A 21,980-nucleotide genomic window follows, 5' to 3' on the forward strand; every position below is an offset into this window, starting at 1 on the left:
ATCTCCATATTTTTCACATAGGGAAGAGTTTTAAACAAGACTACACTCACATAAGCTTGCCAAAAGCAGAACAAAGTGCATGCGTGCATAAAGACACGCATAGGCATAGTATAACAGGAAAGATTGTTAAATTCAATTACATTAAAGATGAATTTCTTTTCTCAAAAGTTACCATAAAGACAATAAAGACACAAGTCACAAACTGAATGAAGATAATTGCAAATCCTATAATTGACGAAAACGGATATCCAGTAAAGAGAGAAAATTCCTACCCAATAAGTGAACTGAGAAAATTCCTACAAGATAACTGAATTTTAGGGCTGCTGGGTGGCTCAGTTGGTTAAGCGACTGTCTGCCTTCAGCTCTGGTCATGATCCTGGAGTTCCAGGATCGACTCAAAGGACTCAGCAGGGCGTCTGCTTCTCCCTCTGACCCTAACCCCTCTCATACTCTCTCTATCTCAAATAAAATCTTAAAAAAAAAAAAAAAAAATTTTATAAAAAATGGGGAAAACATGAGAAAAGGCATTTCACAGAAGAGGAAACTTGAAAATGTCAATAAATATGAAAAGTTTGGTCAACTTCTTTATTAGGGAAATTTAAACTATATTAAAAAGCATTCCTACTAGACTGATAGGTGATATTATCAAGTCTGGTAATTCTTGGTATTAAGAACTTGGTGCAGTTGGAAATCCTGAGATACAGTGATTCTACCTCTCAGAGAAAATCTTAGACATATGCACCAGAAGACAAGTGTAAGTACCTTCATAGTAGCCCTAAAATACAAATGACCCAAGTATTTATCATTGGTAGACTGTATCATTTTGCTTTGTCTAGATGATACTACAACAGAAGCAAGGTCTACAGTTCCACACAGCACCAATGAACTAAAAATGTTAAAATAATCAGGCTGCAAAGGGATACATGTAGTATGATTCCATTTAAGTAAAGGGGAGGCCCAAATTAGGCATTGTATTCTTAAAAAATGTATACATAGTTGGAACAGTTACAAAGTCAGGGAATCAGGCAGTGGGTTACCCTTGCAGGGGAGAGGGAGGATGTGACCCTTGGGAAAGGAGCAGCCAGGAAGCTTCTAGGGTTTTGGCAATATTTTCTTTATTAAAAAGTGTTGGTGTTTACCTAGGTGTTTACTTTTTGAAAGATGATGGTTCTTTGGAAAATGTGTATTTTACCTTCAGGTGTATATATTATAGAAAGAAAACCACAGGGGACACCTAGGTGCCTCAGTTGGTTAAGCATCTGCTTTTTGCTCAAGTCATGATCCAGGGTCCTGTGATCAAGCCCTGCATTAGGCTCCCTGCTCAGCAAGACGCCTGTTTCTCCCTCTGCCTGCCACTCCCCCGGCTTGTGCTCTCTCTGTCTCTGACAAATAAATAAATAAAATCTTAAACAAAATAATCCCCCACAGGCCCAGGATGGTGTCACTTAGACCAAGTCATCCAGCAAGGGCTTAATACTTAACCTGTTTGCAGTTTCCGTCTTCCCCAGAAATGTAACCTTAACCTGTGTGCTCAGGCATTTTCTGGTCCGCACTAGTGAGGTAATCTGTCACAGGGGTCCTCTCTGTCCCCAAAAGGAGAATGAGGTAATCTGTCACAGGGGTCCTCTCTGTCCCCAAAAGGAGAATGAGGTAATCCACCTAATAAGACCCTCAGCTCTTCCCTCAAAGGGAGAGTGGCCTTGCCTAAAAAACCCTTTGTTTTGCTAGAACTTTCTTGTCCCACCCTCCTTCCTATGAAAACCATCCATTTCCTCCAACTCCGAGCCCCCTCTACTTGCTAGATGGGATGCTGCTAGGTTCATGCCTCCCTTAATAATGGCAATTAGACCTTCAGATTTTACTCAGTTAAATTTGTTTTCTCGCAATATTTTATAATAATACAATAAAGTTTAAGCGTAATAATGTATGAAAACTTTAACAATGCATTGCATATATTTTTGCTTCATTATTATTAAAATCTTTTCTTCTAAATATAGTTGTAGCTGTATGTCACAAATTTTTCATGTAGTGCTTTTATTTAGGTTGAAGTCTTTTTAAAACTCCCTCATAATTTTCTCCTTAAAACAAATATTATTTAGTAGACTCTATTATAGTTTTCAGGCACGTAAGATTGCTCAATCTCCTTTCCTCTGTTTTATAATAGTGTTGCATTATAATCAGAAAAACATAGTCTCTGTGGAGGTCGTGTTTTTTTAATCTATTTATTTTTAAGATGTTAGATACGTTTGTTATATGTACCTTGAAATAACAAAATGTACTTAGATGAATAAAAATACCTTTATTGAAATTCCTGCAGTGCAAATAATCTTGGTATCCAGTCCTGAAACTCTCTACACCATTCCCTCTTTCCCCATAATGGCCTTGACTTTTGATATTTCCAGTTTTGATAATCTGAGATTTCTTAGTCCTGTAGCCACAGTGATACTGCAGGATAGCCTATGATTTTCTCTGTTTATATGCATTGTTTAGTGTTAATTTAGGACACCCCAGCCCATTTCTTTGTTCCTGAGAGAGAGAGAGAGAGAGAGAGAGTGTGTGTGTGTGTGTGTGTGTATCTAGTTATATAAGTAAAATTTAACTTTTTTGTCTTCTTTTATCCAGTTGTCATTCTGTGTGAGTTCTTCATGTTGTCTACAAATTTTGTACTGTGGAAACAATGTTTTTTCGAAATTAAGTTTTAAGACCTGTTCATGTATTCAGGATGATAGCATCCCTTGTTGAAAATTTCCCCCTCAATTTGAGATTTTAATTCCAACTTACTTTTCTGTTTAAGGAACAGATATCCCCCTCCCTTTCCCTTCTTTCATCTAGAGTAGTTTAGTCATCTTTTATAGCAGAGAGATGATGATCATTTGGCAGACATTGACTATACCGTGGACTGCAGGATCGAGTTGGAGGTTGAAGTATGTGAGCTCCGAGTTTTACCAGTTCCATAAGTCAGTGAATATCATATCTATTCAGACAGCTTTCAGATAATAGATAACTTTGCAGTATAGTGACCCCACATTTAAGCATGTCAAGATAATATAACCTTCTGACTCCTGGGCAGAATTTTATCTTTTAAGTGACTTCATAAATACACTGTGCACACTTTATCAAGCAATCCAAGGTAAAACATCTCTTCTGTCTCTAGTGAGAGAATAACATTGACATTTGTCAAAGGTCAGGGCTTCAGAAATTTAACATGAATAAATCTGGGAACTGCTAGTATTTTTATATTGTGGTAGTAAAAAGAAAATAACTTTTTTTTTCTTTTTTAAAAAAACATGTTTTAGTTCTACTAAGTTTGTAAGCACATTGTTTTTGTACTAAAATCTAATCTCCCTATTTTTGACTCAAAAAAGGTATATGTTTTCTTTTTGGAAAAAAAGACGTAGTCTCTTTTTAAGAATTATTCATGTAGAAGAGAAGTCTAGGAAATATGTAAGTCTCAGTACGGGCTTTCGCACCTGCCCTGCCCTGACTTAAAATGACTCCGTGATAGGACAAATCTCTTTCTTTTATTTTTTTTTTTTTAAGGATTTTATTTGTCAGAATGAGAGACAGAGGGAGGGAGAGAAAAGAAGGGGACCGGAGGCACAGGGATAAGCAGGCTCTGACGCAGGGCTCGATCCCAGGACCCTGGGATCATGACCGGAGCTGAAGACAGACACTTAAGCAAGTGAGCCACCTGGGCATGGCTTTTTAAATTTTTTTTAAGATTTTATTTGTTTATTTGACAGAGATCACAAGTAGGCAGGGAGGCAGTTAGAGAGAGAGAGAGAAGGGGAAGCAGGCTCTCCTTAGAGCCTGAGCAGAGAGTCCGACATGGGGCCGGATCCCAGGACTCTGAGATCATGACCTGAACTGAAGGCAGAAGTTTAGCCCACTGAGCCACCCAGGCACCCCTGATAGGAGAAATCTTAATCTTAAATGGGCCCTGGATATAAATATATATTCATGCATATGGGTACATAATATACATATGTATTATATTATTATATATGAATGGATAAAGACGTGATATATATATATATATATATATATATATATATATATATATATATATATATATATATCACGTCTTTATCCATTCATCTATCAAAAGAGACTTGGTTTGGGGCACCTGGGTGGCTCAGCGGGTTAAAGCCTCTGACTTCGGCTCAGGTCATGATCCCAGGATCCTGGGATCGAGCCCGGCATCGGGCTCTCCGCTCAGCAGGGGGCCTGCTTCCTCCTCTCTCTCTCTGCCTGTCTCTGACTACTTGTGACCTCTCTCTCTGTCAAATAAATAAAAAATATCTTAAAAAGACACTTGGGTTACATACATATCTTCACTATTAGACATAATACTTTAGTAAACACAGAGGTGCATATATCTTTTCGAATTCGCATTTTCATTTCCTTTGGGTAAATAACCAGTAGTGGAATTACTGGGTTGTATGGTATTTCTATTTTTAATTTTTGAGGAACCCCCATATTGTTTTCCCAAGTGGCTGCACCTTACATCCCCGCCAACTGCATGAAGACACTCTTTCCTCCACATCCTAATCAGCCCTTGTTTCTTGATACTAGCCATTCTAACAGGTGTAAGTTGATAACCCATTGTGGTTTTGATTCACATTTCCCTGATGATTAGTGATGTGGAACATGTTTTCATGTGTCTTTTGGTCATCTGGATGTTGTCTTTGGAAAAAATGTCTATTGAGGTTCTCTGCTCATTTTGTATTATTTTTTTAGAGAGCAAAAGGGAAGAGAGAGAAGGAGTATGCAAGTTGGGGGGCAGAGGGAAAAGAGAGAGACTTTCAAGCAGGTTCCCTGCTGAGCACAGAGCCCGATGTGGGGCTCAATCTCAGGAACCTGAGATCACAACCTGAACAGAAATTAAGAGTCAGACACTCAATTAACTGAGCCACCCTGGCACCCCTATCTTTATTTGGTTAATGTGGTGTATCACATTGATTGTTTCGTAGGATCTGAGTCCTCCTGCATCCCCCTTTATCATGACGAATGATCCTTTTCATGTATTGTTGAATATGGTTTGCTGATAGTTTGGTGAGGATTTTTGCATCTGTGCTCCTTGGGGGACATTGGCTTGTAGGGGTGTGTGTGTGTGTGTGTGTGTGTGTGTGTGGTGTTTTTGGTTTTAGTGTTAGGGTAATGTTGGCCTTGTACAGTGTATATGGAAGCTCTCCTTCCTGTTCGGTTTTCTGGTATAATTTGTGGAAAGTAGATATCAACTCTTCCTTTAATGTTTGGTAGTATTTACCTGGGAATTAAGTTTGTCCTGGACTTTTGTTTGTTGGGAGTTTGTGTTTACTCACTCAGTTTCTTTACTAGTAATCGGTCTGTTAAAATTTTCTATTTCTTCCTGATTCAGTTTTGGAAGATTTGACATTTATAGAAACTAGTCCACTTCCTCTATGTTGTCTAATTTTTTGGCATATAATTTTTTGAGGTGGTTTCTTGTAATCCTATATATTTCTGTGGTGTTGGTTATTTTCCTCTTCCCTCTCTGATTTTATTTATTTAGGTCTTCTCTCATTTTTTTCTTTTCTTTTTTTTTTAAAGACTTATTTATTTATTTTAGAGAGATGGGGCTTGTGTGCATGACTGGGGGAAGGGGCAGAGGAAGAGGGAGAAAATCTCAAGCAGACTCCCTGCCGAGCATGATTCCCCACTTGGGGCTCGATCCCACGACCCATGAGATCACAACCTGAGCTGAAACCAGGACTTGGACGCTTAACCATCCAGGAGCCTCTTCTCTTGTTTTTTTCTTGATGCATTTGGCTAAAGGTTTCTTTTTTGAAAGAACCAGCTCTTCATTTTATTGATCTTTTCTACTGCTTTTGTCTCTATTTCATTTCTTTTTTTAACTCTGATCTTTGTTATTTCCTTCCTCCTACCGAATTTGAGCCTTGTTTGTTCTTTTTCTTGTTCCTTAGGTATAAAGTTAGATTATTTATTTGAGACTTTTCTTGTTTGTTGAGGTAGGCAGATATTGCTCTAAAATCTCTTGGAACTGCTTTTGCTGCTTCCCACATATTTTAGGGATTGTGTCTTCATTTGTCTCCTGGTGTTTTTTGATTTTCTCATTGATTTCTTCATTGACCCGTTGATTTTTTAGTAGCATGTTGCCTAACCTCCATGTATTTGTGTTCCTTCCAGCTTTATTCTTATAATTGATTCCTAGTTTCATATTATTTTAGTTGGAAGATGCTTGATACGATTTCAGTCTTCTTAAATTTATTGAAACTTGTTTTGTGGTCTAACATGATCTATGCTGGAGAATGTTCCATGTGCACATGAAAAGAACAGGGATTCTGCTATTTTGGATGGAATGCTGTGTATATATCTGGTTAAGTCTGTCTGGTCTAATTTGTCCTTCAAAGACCGTTTCTTTATTGATTATCTGCCTGGATGATCTAATCATTGATTTAAGTGGTGTGTTAAAGTTCTCTAGTGATACTGTATTACTGTCAGTCAGTTTCTCCCTCTCTGTTAATATTTGCTTTATGTATTTAAGTGATACAATTTTGTGTGCATAGTTATTTACAATCATTATATTCTCTAGTTGGATTGATTCATCGTTATGCAATGCCTTTTTTGTCTTTTGTTACAGTCTTTGTTTTAATGTTTATTTTGTCTGATAAAAATATTGTCACCCTGGCTTTTTTTGTTTTTCCCCTTTCCATTTGTGTGGAATACCTTCCTCTATCCCTTCACTTTTGGAGCTCTTCAGAACTTTTTAATTGTTCTGGGTCTTCTAAATAGTGGTGGTACTTGATACAGAGGGATTGGCTAACGGCAAGTTTCTAAGGGCAGCCCACTCAAGTGAAGCAAATAAAAACTACTTTGTACTCCTAAGACCGACATAATGGGTCCAAGGTGTCATCTTATCATAATTGGTTTTCCTTTTTTGGGAAATGAGGAGAAACTTAAAGCAAAACCATTTTGCTAAAAAAAAAAAAAACAACAACACAAAAAACAAAACTCCGGTACCGTCCTCAAAGAAATTTTTGAGTAAGTGATTTTGAGGTGCTACTTTCCCTCATATTTAAGTGTAGAATATCATTTGGGAAAGAAGTGTACAGTTATTGGTATAATGGAAGAACAGTGGACAATAATCATGATCTGTTAATCTGATCTTTTTGTCTTACAAAAGAAATAATATTAAATGATGAAGGGCATCATGATTTTTCTCAAGGTCTTTCAAAATACTGCTTTCCTCACGTCAGTCTGGGGATGGTGGTTGAGTTAGTTAGATGAGGTATATTCAGTTTTCCCACCTCCTTCCTGAGTATTTCTTTTTTCAGAATAGGATCTTTGCTTCTTTGCAGAACCAAAGAGTATTTTTGCCCAATTGGTGAGTTAAAGGTGGTGATGAAGAGTAGCATGTGACACCCCCAAAACATGTGTCTTTGGCATAAGGACTATTTTGAGCTGATTATTTTGAGAAACTGCAGACACCCAAGAAACTGTGATTACACAGAGAAGTTTAGGGAAGGGAAATTGGAAAGGGAGCCTGTAAAGGAAGGGGGGCTCTGGCCAGAGATCACTCCTTAACCTGAGAGATTTCCCTGCCTGGCAAGGCTAATTTTGTTAACTCAGCATTTCCTCCTTTCCCCTTCTTACGGGCTACTGTCCCTTACCTTTGCAGTCTCAGATGCTTATTCCTTTTCTTAGCTCAGGATGGTATGTAAGCCACAATTGCTTGGTTGCCTTTTGTGCCTCTTACCTTTGTGGGGCTCTCATACATAATTAAAATAGTTTTTATTTTTTTCTCTTGTTTTTTCTTTTTATTGTGTGGGGAGTGGGGATCTCAGCCAGAAACCGAGAAGGATAGAGGGAAATTCTTTTTCTTCTCTTTTCTTTCTTCTTTTTCTTTTAAGATTTTATTTATTTATTTTTTTATGAGAGAGCTAGCACCAGTAAGGTGGTGGGGGCGGGGGAGAGGAGGAAACAGAGGGAGAAGCAGACTCCCCGCTGAGCAGGGAGCCCAACGTAGGACTCGATCCCAGGACCCCAGGATCATAACCTAAACCTAATGTGGATGCTTAACCAACTGAGCCCGGAAAATTCTTTTCTTTTCTTTTCAACCCAGGCACTCAGAAAATTTTCTTTCTTTCCCCACAGTGAATTCAAGCCTCTGTTTCTAGAGAATTAGGAAAATTGCTTACAGTTTTAAAATGGTAAATTTTCTTCTAGTCTTCAAGTTTTCCAAAAAAATTGAAGTGTAATTTTAGTAAGGGTACTCTGTTATAATGGATACATGTTAGGATATATGCTAGGTTAAAAAAAAAAAGAAAGACAAACAGAAAAAAGCATTCCAATTTAAAAAATATATACATAGAAACACAAAGATTATAAAAACTTGAGTGGGAAATTTTCTTATTAACTGTTGAAGTTCTGTTATGGGGGACACCTGGGTGGCTCAGTTAAGTGTGTGACTTGATTTTGGCTGGGGTGGTGATCCCAGGGTCTTGAGATCAAGCCCTCCCTCCTGGGGCTCTACACTCAGCAGGGAGTTTGCCTCTCCCCCACCAGCGTGTAGATAAGTGCGCTCTCTCCCAAAACAAACTAACAACCTAAAAAAACCTGTTTTGGTTTATAATGTTGTGTTTTATATTAGGTGTACCTTGTTTTCTCTTTGGAAGAAACTTAGAAATTGTGTATTTTTTGTCTTTATCAAAAGTATTCTTGAAATTACACCTTTTTTTTTTTTTTTTTTAAATCTTGGCCGGAATTGAGGGGATTTGCCACTTTAAACCTCTAAAGTTTGCCTGCCCAGGCACAGATCCCAGTTCTGTCCCAGATCACTTGTGTGACTTTGGTAAAGTACGGAACTTTTTCTGTGGCTCAGTTTTCTCATCTCTAAAATGGGGACTTCTAAAGACTAGAAGGTACTAGGTTGACAATATGCTGATGGCTTTGATAAGGGGTATATGTGTGTGTGAATGCTGTGGGAGAGGAGAGAGGGAGAGAGGCTGGGAGAGAGGCAGTTGAGAACCTTTGGATCGCTAACATTTCGATTGGTTACTGTAAAGGAGATTGAAAAGGATCCGTTTATAGGGCAGGAGGAAACCAGCCAGGAGAGTGTGGTGTTTAGAAACCAAGGTGATTAATTGAATTAAATGTTACTGTCAAGTCCATTAAGTAAGATTTACAGCTGCCATTGGATTTAGCTATTCCGAAGTGATCGGTGACTTTGAGAAGAGCAGTTGCAGTGGGGGGCGGTGTGCGTGGACAAAAGCCTGCTGGGAATGGTTTCAAGAGAGAGTAGGAGGAGAGAAACAGGAGCAGCAAGGAGAGACATTAAAAACAACAACTTTTGCATTAAAGCTGAAAAACCGTAATGTCTTTGAAATAATAGGTGACATTTATTGAGCATTTGCTGGGTGACAGACACTGTTTTAGGCACTTGTCTTAACAACTTGTTTCTGAGGAATAGGGATATAGGCAGTCCTTGCTTTTCACAGTAGTGCAAGACCACACAAGCTAAAACCGGGCCAAGCAATCATCAACATTAGCAGGAAAGATGACATGTTCTGTGAACTTTAAAATTGTTTGTGAAAACATTGAACGTTTTAAGCAGCTCTTACTGTTGGTGATTAATGTGTTAGGAAGTGAAAAATGGTAAAACTAATATTTACTTACAGTGCACTGTAACTTAAAATACTAGAAACACTGGAAAGTAAAGTTTTATTTCACTGTAAAAAAACTTGCAAAGATTAGTTTCAACAGTGCACACCTTCTCATCATGAACTTGGGCTAAGCATCTTTTCTGCTTGTAGTCCTCCTTTCCACGGTTAGGTCAGTTGCCCACATTTTATCCTTTCCTCTTTCAATGTGCAGTCTAGTGGAGAGTTCATCTAATGGGAAGTTTTTGCCAGTTTCACTCCCTATGGGAGGGACATCTCATCCTTTTTATCCCAACCACTTCCTCACTTATGTTTATAAATTTGCCTTCGTAAATTCCCTTGAGCTCCACACACGCCCCTCTGTGGGTCTGGGTATGAGCTTGTCCTGCCTGAGCTTTCCCTTGCTAATATGCCAAATATGCCAGTTTTTTTGTTTTTGTTTTTGCTTTTGCTTCTTTGTTTTTGTTTTACATGGTGGAGTCAGTGGAGACCGGAGTGCAGTGGGCAGAAGTCACCCACTAGAGGAGAGACTGTATTTTCAGGGCAGGCTGCGCCCTACTCCCAACCCAGCTCTGCAGGGCCCTCCAATTATACTGGCTTTAATGAAACGCTCAGCGGCTTCAGTTTGCCTGTACTGCTGGCAAATGAGTTTTTAGTTATGAATTCACCACCTTCATTCGGTCAGTCTGGCTTGTGGTTGGTACTGTTAGGGAAATAAAATTGAAAACCAAACCTCCTGCCAACCCAGAAAACCTCTCCGCAAAGATGGAGGAACAGTTGTATTATTGTATAAGCATACAACCATGTGCCTCCCAGACAATCAGGTAAAGAGAAAAGACAGAGGACTCTCACCTTTGCATATAGCCAGGCACATAGAACCTCTCCTCTCCATGTGCTCAAGATAAATCGTAGCTCAGTCCTTGGGTCAGAGGCCCTGACAGCACCATTTGTCCCACACAGCTCATCCTGAATTCACTGGGTAATTGGGCTGACCATCTGGGTTTGCGAAGTCTCTTTATCTGGAAGAATAATAAAGCTCCTCAAATCTCTATGACAGGTAGGTAGGTAGAATTTGAGGCCAGATGTCCAAGTTAAATGCTCAGGAAGGCTGAGATACAGGTGCCATTTCCCCTTATGTTTGCATTTTAAAGAGATGGCTGCTAGGTCCTTGAGAAAGACATTCTTGGGTTGTAAAGCTGTCAGGAGGCTTATTTAGCTTTTTGAAAAGATCTACATACACTTCAAAAGTGCAGAGAAAGAATGTGATTGCTAGTTTGCTAAAGGAAATTGCTCAAGGAAAAGTGGGATGGAGGGGAGAGGTCTCTTATGCCAGAGAAAATTCAACCCCCCCCCTTTTTTTTTAAAGATTTGTATTTACGCATATAGTACGTATGATCAGAAATGCTCTGGATGCTATCCAAAGCTTATTTCTGTTCATTTGATCTCACTGGAGACTGGAGGAGAGCTTGTTATCAACCTCTAAATAATTACTTTGATTTTGAAGATTAAACTTTCTCCTTCAGGCCACTAATTAATTAGTCCATTCGTTGTTATCTGAGCCCTTTCTTTTCTTGGTCTGTACACTTTATCAACAAATGAAGACATTTTCAGTCATGTTTAACTAACCATGCTGTGAAGAAAATCTATATTCTCTTTGGTTCTGCCTGGTGATGAATATTAAACAGATGTTGTGCCCCACTGTCCTGGGCAGGAGGGGTAGATGCAGGCATAGTGTCTTCCCTCCTGGGACGTGGCTCCTGGCAGGAAATACTACATTGAACACATCCTAAGAAGCGAGTGCTTCTTCTGGAGGGGTACGGGACGCTTGGGGACGGAATCATGAATCAGATGCCCTAACCTTGCCCGGAACTGCAGGAGGTCTGATTGTGAAGGTTCTGTAAACACAAGAAAGGATTTGGGGTTAAAAATTAGTGCCTCGGGCCTATCCCTAGAGACTTGGATTCTTTGGGTTTGACGTAACTCAACAGGCAACATTTTAACAAGATCCACTCCAGGACTTGGTGCAGTTAGTCCCCATACATACCCTTGAGACACTGTGGGCTTTTACAGCATTTGAAAAAAATTTAAAGGCAGAGATTGGTTATATTTGGATTTAAATGGATTGGTGGAGGGAGGGCCAAGAATGGACCTAGGGTGGCTAGGTGGCCCCAGTAGTATTTAAGGACAGAATGAAGGTAGTTCAGAGTAGGAGGCAGATAGAGAAGTGGAGAGTTTTGAGAGAGTGAGGAAGTACAATAGGATTTTGTGATTGTGTAAATATGTAAGGAGATGTTGAGGGACAGGGAGGTATCAAGGGTGACTCCTAAGTTTCAAATTAAAGTAACAGATTGGATGGTGGTATCATTTCCTGAAATCATACATGTTGGAAGAAGGGCATGTTGGGGTTGAGGGGTAGGAAGGTGGAGTTAATTTTTGGACACAGAGATAACCACATGTAACTGTTCAGTAGGCAGTGAGATACAGCACTTAAAGGTCAGTAGCTCTGGACTGGCGTATGCTAGAGTCGTGGACTAGAGATGGTAATTGAATGGGAATGGACCACCCAAAGACAGGCTATAGTTGAGAAGGGAAGAAGACCTAAAACAAAACATGAGCAATGTCAGGATATATTCTGGTGGGAGGGGGAAGAGGAGCCAGCAGTAGATATCTAAAAGGAGTGGCTAGAGAGAGGGATGGAAAAGTAGGGTTGGCTACCCACGTGGGTATCTATGGAGAGGGGTCCTTGGTGGTTTTCTGTATCTGTAATTGAGCAAAATCAGGTCGATGACATTTCCGTGTCATTTCCAGTGGAGGATGGATTAGTCCACATGCGTTGGTTTTGTCCCAGGCCTCAATCACACTGTGAGATCTTAAAACAGCACCTTGAGGGTAAGTGGGTTAATAGAGCCACAAAAATCACCCAACCTCTCTCCTTCCATATGCACATTATTAATGTTTTCTATCTCACTTTGGTGTCTCGACTTCTCAGGGGCAGACACTAAATGGCTCTTTGACCCTATGAACAAAAGCATTGACAGGAAAGGGTCTGAAGTGCTGGCCAAGGGTGATGGCAGTGATTGTGTCATTTGCCACTACAGGGCTGGTTTCTCGGTTGATGTGTTTATCTTTCACTGAGAATTGCTGCAGACTTAAACGGGAGTCCATGTCTTTTCCACTGAAAGTGAATGTTTTTTCTGCACATAGAAATACATCTTCTCCCTTTCTCCCCCTGCCTCACCTCCACTCTTTTCTCTTTCTTTCTTTTTAAAATAAGCCTGTCTACCCCTCAACTACTAACCAGAGTTTAGCAAATATGTCCCATCACCTGATTTTGTACAGCCCACCACCCAGGAATGGTTTTTACATATTTAAATGGTTGTGTTTTAAGGGATTACATGTTTATATAACCTTGATTTTGCCTCTTGGTCCACAAAGCCCAAGATGTTTACAATTTAGCCTCTTATGGAAATACTTTGCAATCCTGGCTCTCAATTATTATCTCTTAACTACCTAAGGCTGAAAAAAATTCTGTTCACTTGACTAGGAATGTGGAAACATCTCCTAGGCCAATGATGCTCAAACTTTGCATCCCCTGTAGGGTTTCCCTATGGATTGCTGGGCCCCACCCCCAATGTCTGGAGTAGTACCAGAGAAGTGGCATTTCTTTTCTTGAATTCATTTTCAAAATTGAGATTATATTTGACATACAACATTATATTAGCACCAGTGTACAGTGTAATGATTTGATAATTTTTGTGTACTGTGAATTGATCACTGCAGTAACATCCGCATACATAGTTAAAGATTGTTTTCTTATACTGAGAACTTTTAAAAAAAAATTTTATGTTTATTTGACAGAGAGTGAGAAAAATCACAAGTAGGCAGATAGGCAGGCAGAGGGGGAGGGGGAAGCAGGCTCCCTGCTGAGCAGAGAGTCGGATGTGGGGCTCTATTCCGGGACCCAGAGATCATGACCTGAGCCAAAGGCAGAGGCTTAACCCACTGAGCCACCCAGGCGCCTCTGTGCTGAGAACTTTTAAGATCTGCTCTCTTAGCAACTTTCAAATATGCAACACAGTACTATTAACTGAGTTGCCATGCTGCACATTACATCCCCAAGACTTAAAAGTGTAAGTTGGTACCTTTCGACCCCCTTCACCCATTTGCCTACTTTCCACCACCCACCTCTGGCAGACACCAGTTGGTGCTCTGTATTTATAAGCATTTTTTTTTCCTTTTTTAAAGATTCTACATATATGTAAGATCATATAGTATTTTTATAGGCTTTTTTTTGGTTGGTTGGGGAAAAAAATGAGATTTGTCACTTTGAAACGCCTGACTCTAAGTAGCAATCTATCTGCCAAAGCTCTCCCTCTCAGGCAATCAGTGCCCCCCTTATTCCACCCAGCAAGCTGTCGGGCTGTAAACCTTTCCAGGCTGGTGCCCTGTCTTTCTGTTGTATGGGTTGTGAACACGTGACCCTGTGCCTCAGGCTAAGGATTGGTTTAGGGATGGGCACATGGCCCAGCTATCCCCTCCTGAGAAAGACGCATGGATGTCAGGGGAGGAAAATTTCTTTCTCCTATGGTGGTTGCTCAGCCGGAAAGATGTGAATGTGGGTCTATGGGCAGCTGCCTTTCATGCTGCATCAGGAGAGCTTCTTGGATGAAGAAAGCTGGCTTCTGGCCGGAAGTTGAGAGATGGAGAGAGGTGAGCTCTGGTGATGCTATGTGGGTGGTGGGTCCAGCTGTCTTTATGAATCCCCATGTTTACTGGGTAGGTAGTAATGCCCCTTCTCACTAACCCTGACTGGAGGTGGATTTTTGTCAAGAGCAACCTGGAGAGTCCTAATTAATCCCGTTATCCAGTGTCAAAGTATTCACTCTAATGTTGTAGGAAGCATTTATCCAACGACTGCATCCCTCTATACTTACCATGATGAAACAGGAAAGGGATCATCAAATTGTGATGTTTTAATTTTAGGTCACTTAACAGTATGCGGTTCTTCAGGGAAATAAATGGTATTTATTACAGCAGGGGAAGAGAATACATAACATTTGCTAGATTCCTTTGAGAAATCTGTCTCTAGAAGTTGTGCTTGCTTGCTGTTTTAATGTTTAATTAGCATACAGAGACTGCCCATTGAACTGGCCTCAAATGATATTCAGGAGTTATGACTGGATTCATCGGAGACCATTTATTTCTCTCCGGACAGATGAGCAAAGGGAGTGAGAACCCTTGCTCTGTCGTGTCCAAAGAACATGGGTGTCTAACCCTTGGTTAGACAAGGTGAGTGTCTAGCTTAGTGTGGCTGAAGGTATCCCATTGTGACAGGAGGTTGGAAACTGGGATGTAATATCTGAATATTGCATAGTGTTGCCTTCGAAAAGAGTGCACAGAGATCTTTGATTGATGTCCTGAAATTTCCATCTTATTGCTTAACAAATTTCACAGAGAAGAAACTCATCCCACATTTTGGTAAGGATTTAAAACACATGCTGAGATAGTCAGATTAGATCATAGTTGTCTAAAAAGGGCAGAACCCTAGCTCTGCATGAATTAGAACTGCAACAGCACAACTTTTTATTAGAACATGTTAAGAGGACTGATCCTTTTAAATTTTATTTTTAGTTTGTTTTATTATTGAAATAAATTGGTATACAATGTTATATCAGTTTCAAGTGTACAAAAGTGATTCAGCAATTCTAAGCATTACTCAGTGCTCACCATAATAGCTGTAGTCACCACACAATGTTATTAAGATCTTATTGACTGTATTCCGTATGCTGTAACTTTTATCTCCCTGACTTATTTTATAATTGGAAATTTGTGCCTCTTAATCCCCTTTATCTGTTTTGCTCATCCCTCCACCCACCTCCTCTCTAGCAACCACCGGTTTGTTGTCTGTTTTTTAAGAGCCTGGTTTTTTTTTTTTTGTTTGTTTATTTTACTTCTTAGATTCCACATATAAGTGAAATCATGGTATTGGTTTTTCTCAATGACTTACTTTACTTATAATAATATCCTCGAGGTCCATCTATGGTTCTATTGTCGCAAATGGCAAGGTCTCATTCTTTTATACTGCTTACTAATGTGTGTGTGTGTGTATACATACTATATCTTTTTTTTTTTTAAAGATTTTATTTATTTGACAGACGAAGATCACAAGTAGGCAGAGAGGAGGAAGTAGGCTCCCCACTGAGCAGAGAGCCCGATGCGGGGCTCAATCCCAGGACCCTGAGATCATGACCTGAGCCAAAGGCAGAGGCTTTAACCCACTGAGCCACCCAGGCACCCCTACATACTGTATCTTTATCCATTCATCTGTTGGTGGATGCTTAGGTTGCTTCCTCTCTTGGGTATTGTAAATAATGCTGCAATAAACATAGGGGTGCATATGTTTTTTCTGAATTTGAGTTTTCATTTTCTTTGGGTAAATACCCAATAGTGGAGTTACTGGATTATATGGTATTTCTTTTCTTCTTCTTCTTTTTTTTTTTTTTTAAAGGTTTTATTTGAGAGATAGCAAGAGAGGGAATGGCATGGGAAGGGGCAAAGGGAAAGGGAGCCCAGTGCGGGACTGGATCCTAGGACTCTGGGATCGTGACCCAGGCTAAAGACAGATGCCACCCAGGCGTCCCTGGATCATATGGTATTTCTATTTTTAATTTTTTGAGGAGTCAGTCTACTGTTTCCCACAATGGTTGCACCAATTTACATCCCACCAACATTGCATGACAATTCCCTTTTTTCCATGTTTTTGACAATACTTGTCATTTCTTATCTTTTTGGTACTAGGCGTTCTGACAACGGGGTGATAGCTTGTTGTGGTTTTGATTTGCGGTTCCCCGATGATTAGTGATTTTTGAGCATCTTTTCATGTGTCCGTTGGTGATCTATATATCTTCTTTGGAAGAATATCTGTTCAGGTCCTCTGTCCATTTTTTAATCAAATTGTGGCGGGTTGTTGTTTTGTTTTGTTTTGTTGTATTGTGTTGCATACACTCTTTATGTATTTTAGATATTAACCCCTTTTTGGATAAATCATTTGCAAATATCTTCTCCCAGTCAGTCGTTTGCCTTTTTTGTTCTGTTGATGGTTTCCTTTGCTGCGTGCAAAGCCTTTTTATTTTGGTGTAGTCCTAATAGTTCATTTTTGCTTTTGTTTCCCTCTCCTGAGGAGACTTCGCTAGAAAAATGTTGCTAAGGCTGATGTCAGAGCAATTACTGCCTGTGTTTTCCTCTAGGAGTTTTATGGTTTCAGATGTCACATTTAGGTCTTTAATTCATGTTGAGTTTATTTTTCGTGTATGGTGTAAGAAAGTGGCCCAGTCTCATTATTTGGCGTGTAGCTGAGAGGATGAATAGTTTTAATATTTCTTGTGGAAGCAGAGATGAAATTATGAAAAAATAAAAACTCACAAGTCAAAAAGGTAAATAAATTCAGGTAAGATCAAGGACATAGAAAGATTACATTTAAAGAAATTAAAAAAACCTAAGGTTGAATTTTTTTTTAAGATTTTATTCATTTATTTGACAGACAGAGAGCACAAGTAGGCAGAGAGGCAGGCAGAGAGAGAGAGGGGGAAGCAGGCTCCCCGCTGAGCAGAGAGCCCAATGCTGGGGATCATGACCTGAGCTGAAGGCAGAGGCTTTAATCCACTGAGCCACCCAGGCACCCCAAGATAGAATTTTTTTGGAAAAGATTTTTACTTTTTAGTAATCTCTATAGCCAACATGGGGGCTTGAACCCACAACCTTGAGATCAAGAGATCCATCCCTAAGGTTGAATTTTAAAATGATGGTTCAACTTTTGTTTGTTTGGTTGGTTGGCTGGTTTTTTTGTTTTTTGTTTTTGTGGGTTTTTTTTTGGTTTGTTTGTTTGTTTGGCTTTACAGTGGTTTGAAAACAATACACATTTGGTAAACACCATACTGTGAATTTTTAATTTTGATCTTTTTCTCAGGAGAGCAGTGTGTGATACGACCTTCTTAGGATGCTGGGCAGTACCAGTGAGCTACAATTCCCCATCATCGACACAATTATGAGGGCAAACGATTGACACAACCATTCTACATTTATGTCACTTTCAGTATAGTATCTGATCGATTACAGGAGCTATTCAACACTAGTATAATACAGGCTTTGTGTTAGATGGTTTTGCCCAAGTGTAGGCTGATGTAAATGAGCACATTTAAGTTGAGCTAGGTGGGCTAAGCTATGCTATTCTGTAGGTTAGGTTTTTGACCTAAGATATTTTCAAGTTACAGCAGGTTTATTGGGACATTACTCCGGCATAAGTGAAGGAAGACCTGTGCTTTTAGAAACTTCTGGGAAGTAGTAAATACACAGCTGTAGAATCTTCCATGAGGTAAAAAAGTGTTCTTTTCAAATGGTCACTGATGGCTTTAAATTCAGTCTGCAAATTTCTGAAATTTATCTCTCTTCCAAAAGGTGACTAACCAACGGGAGCAGAGAGTTTATCTCAATTTTTGTTTCACTTTTTAATACTGTTAAATCAAACACCCCCCCCACCCGTAGGCAATATTTAGCACCATTGCTCTTGTTTGAGACCTTCCTAGGCACTTGCAGGTTTCAGATGAATCAGTCATTTTTTCATATTTTTCTCCAACCTTGGCATGGAGGAATGTAGTACAAGAACTGAGTTAAGTGCTTTCATGCATAGGTTTCAGCTGAAACATTCATTAATCTCTCAGTTTGTGCTCCTTACCATGTGGCAGTTGTGTGCCTGCTTTCTCCTCATCCACCAAGTGCCTCCTCTGTAGCCATACAAGTTTCAGGGGACACAGATGAACTATTTCTCGTTCTTAAGTAGCCCAGAACCTACTGTAGGTTCAAATATGAAACACAACAGTATAAAGACTCTTCACCATTGACTGCAGTTAGGAGTCCACCTGTTGGCCCCAGAACAAGGCAGTTAGCTGACCTGGAACACTCAAGACACTGGCCTCGTCAAAACTGTGATTAACAAACTGAGGTGAGCAACTAGAGCTGTCTGTGAAGCCACCGTGTTACTGAAGTGCTCATGAAAGTGTTTCAGAAAATGACTCCCAAGAAATCGCTTTATTAGCAAAGGAATCAACACATCTTGATGACTTGAATTTGAATCATTAGCTGTATTTTTAGTATTTACGTATTTTCTTTCTCCCTTCCTCCCTTCCTACAAAATATACTCCTTTAGTTATGCACCCCTGTTATTAAAGCAGGTGCAGCGTACCTTAGCTAACTATCTTCAACTGCTGAGGTCTGGTCCATACTTTCCCCTCGTAAGGCACACCCAGTACTGTCACACTGTCCGAGATGTCGTTCCCATGCCTTCTGCCATTGTTTCTTGAATGTTAGACTTCGGTTGTCCCACACCACTTGTCTTGTATGTCATTTATTGAGTTGTTTTTTCCAGTAAGAGGTATGGTTCTCTTATAAGATCTAAGCATGTAAAATTCACAAGGTTTTCTCAGCATTATTTCTTAGACTCCATATAAGTTCCTTCCATCATACCCATTCAGGGGGATTAGTGGTAATCCCGCATTGCTATGTTACCATGATCGTGTTCTCTCACTGTTCCCTTTCGGCTACCAATAATTTTACTCCTTTTTACAACTTGTCTGTCTCTCAAAAAGTTTCAAAAAAAAAAAAAAAGTTTCAAAAAAAAATTTTTTTTTTTTTTAGGATTTTATTTAGTTATTTGAGACAGAACACAAGCAGGGGGAGGGGCAAAGGGAGAGGGAGAAACAGACTTCCCGCTGAGCAGGGAGCCCACAAAGGCTGTTCTCAGGACCCCAAGATCATGACCCAAGTCAAAAGCAGACGCTTAACTGACTGAGCCACCCAGGTGTCCCACAAAGTTTCTATTTATAAAGCTTTACTGAACTTTATATTCTGTTACCTTTTTATTTTTTTCATTTCTCACTATCTTAATCTAGTTTACATATTCTGTATGTTTTCCATAGTTACGGGAGCAACAATAAGCTGTAAAATTTTTTTTTTAAGATTTTATTTATTATTTATTTGACACAGAGAGATCACAAGTAGGCAGAGAGGCAGGCAGAGAGAGAGAGAGGAGGAAGCAGGCTCCCTGCCAAGCAGAGAGCCGGATGTGGGACTCGATCCCAGGACCCCAAGATCATGACCCGAGCCGAAGGCAGCGGCTCAACCCACTGAGCCACCAAGGCGCCCCTAAGCTGTTAAATTTTAATAAGTTGATTTGTTAAGATACTTACACATTATTCAAGACATAGAAACTGGCATATCTTGAGCCAGACCCAGCTCTCTGCTTGCTGGTTGGGTTCGTCATTTCACCTCTTTGAGCACCGGCAGAGTGAGCATAACAGCAGCAGGTAGGTGGCGTTCGGTAGTGCTTCGGGTGAGAGGTTCTGCCACTGGGTTCAGGTCTTTGCTCCGTCACTTATTTGCTCTCTAATCTTGGTAAAAATTTACTTACTCTTTCAGATGGCTGTTTGCTCTTCTGTGGTTCAAGGATTATGCCACCACCTGCCTCTTGTGATTGTTGTATGGACTAGGATACGAGGGTAAAACATTGAGAACAGCGCCTGGCACACCGCAAGTGGGAAACACACGGCAGATACCCTAGCGGGGGCAAAGTCAATCCACGAGAACTCAGAAATATAACACACTGTAGCTTTCCCATCTTTCTATGACTGAATTAATACTGTTCCTGCTGGTGAGGGAACAAAAGTCAACTTTCCCATCACCAGCCAATCAATGTCTCTTATAGTTTAAAAGTGTATTATTCTGATTACTTCCCCATTTCTTTCTTTCTTTTCTGTTAGCAGGCTGGAGGATTCTTCCTCCTCCCCTGTCTCCCTTGCTCACCCTTCCTTTCTTCTCTTTGTCTAGGTGCTATCTGGGTATAGAGAGTTGGGTGCATGAGCTTTCAGTAGCAGAATTTCCATCCTAAGAAACAGCTTTCTCTGCTGGTCCCTACGCTCTGAAGTGTGACTCATGTTACCTCATCTCTGAGTGTCTGCTGCTGTCCTTGCCTGTTTTCCAGTCCAGGGAAATGCAGGATGGTTGCTCTTAGGGGAAGTTATCATGTCCCACTGATGACCTTATGTGACCCAGGATCATTGCTTCTCTCTCCCTTCCCCTTATCCCTTGGCGGTGTTTACCTATGTCATTGTTTTCACTCTAGTATACGTTGGCACAATGTGCCTACAAGCCATCTTATCAGTTACAAATGGGAAGTGAAATCCAAGTCCCTCCCTGGGTATGACTTCAAACTATGTGAGGCATTTTTATTGTACCTTCCCCAAAGCTTGTGGGAATTGTAGGGGCAGAATTGAGAACTTGCCTTGACGGCTTCTCTCCCTCCCCTCTCCCAGCTGCTTTTCCCATTGGGTAAAAGGCTATATACTCTTTTCCTCTCTAGGTATTGGGAGTCCCCTACCTTCTTTCTTGCCTACCCTATAGATTTTGTAAAAACTCTGATTAAGTTGACCAGACTTGACTCTCTTGATATATGAAGGGTATTAAATACCCTTTTGAGGGTATTGTGCCCTCAAAAACCAAGCCAACAACCAACCGACTAAACCTAGCTTTCATTTTTCTCTTTCTGTTTGCTGGAATACCAGTTTGGAGATCAAAACTGAGCAATTCTTCCTTTTCTCCTCAAAATGATGAATATGGTTGATTAGGCAAAATAACACAACATGCAGAAAATGAAATTTGTATTTATTATAGAAAGTGGGTGCCTGGGTGGCTCGTTGGTTGTCTGTCTTTGGCTCAGGTCATGGTCCTGAGGTTCTGGGATGCAGTCCCACATCTGGCTGCTTGCTGATCAGGGAGTCTGCTTTTCTGTCTGCCTCTGCCCACCCTGCCCATTCTCTCTCTTGCTCTCTCTCAAAAATAAATAAATACATAAAATAAAAATAACAACTTTAATCCCATCTCTAAGAAATAATCATCGTTAATAATGTTTTCCAGCTGGGGGATGCCTGGGTGGCTCAGTGGATAAAGTGCCCACTAAGTTCATGGTCCTGGAGTTCCAGGATCGAGTCCTGCTCAGTGGAGTGTCTGCTGCTCCCCCTGACCCTTCCCCCTTCCCCGCCATTATCTGATTTTCTGGTCCCAGTTTCCTCCTCTGCTAAGTGAGATCAACTCCTCTCTCTCCTATAAAGAGAACTTCTGATTCCAGGAGACATTTTTATCATAGAAGAAATGACTTTATGTAGTTGGTTCTTTTTCTATCTACTCTTACTTTTATTTCTGTATCTTTATAGTACATTTTAACATTTGGTAAAACAAATATTCTATGCCTTTTATTGCTGACTTATAACCCATCTTTTAAAAATGATGTCT

Source organism: Neovison vison, chromosome 7 (genome assembly GCF_020171115.1).
Source record: "Neovison vison isolate M4711 chromosome 7, ASM_NN_V1, whole genome shotgun sequence".
Taxonomy (NCBI): Eukaryota; Metazoa; Chordata; class Mammalia; order Carnivora; family Mustelidae; genus Neogale; species Neogale vison.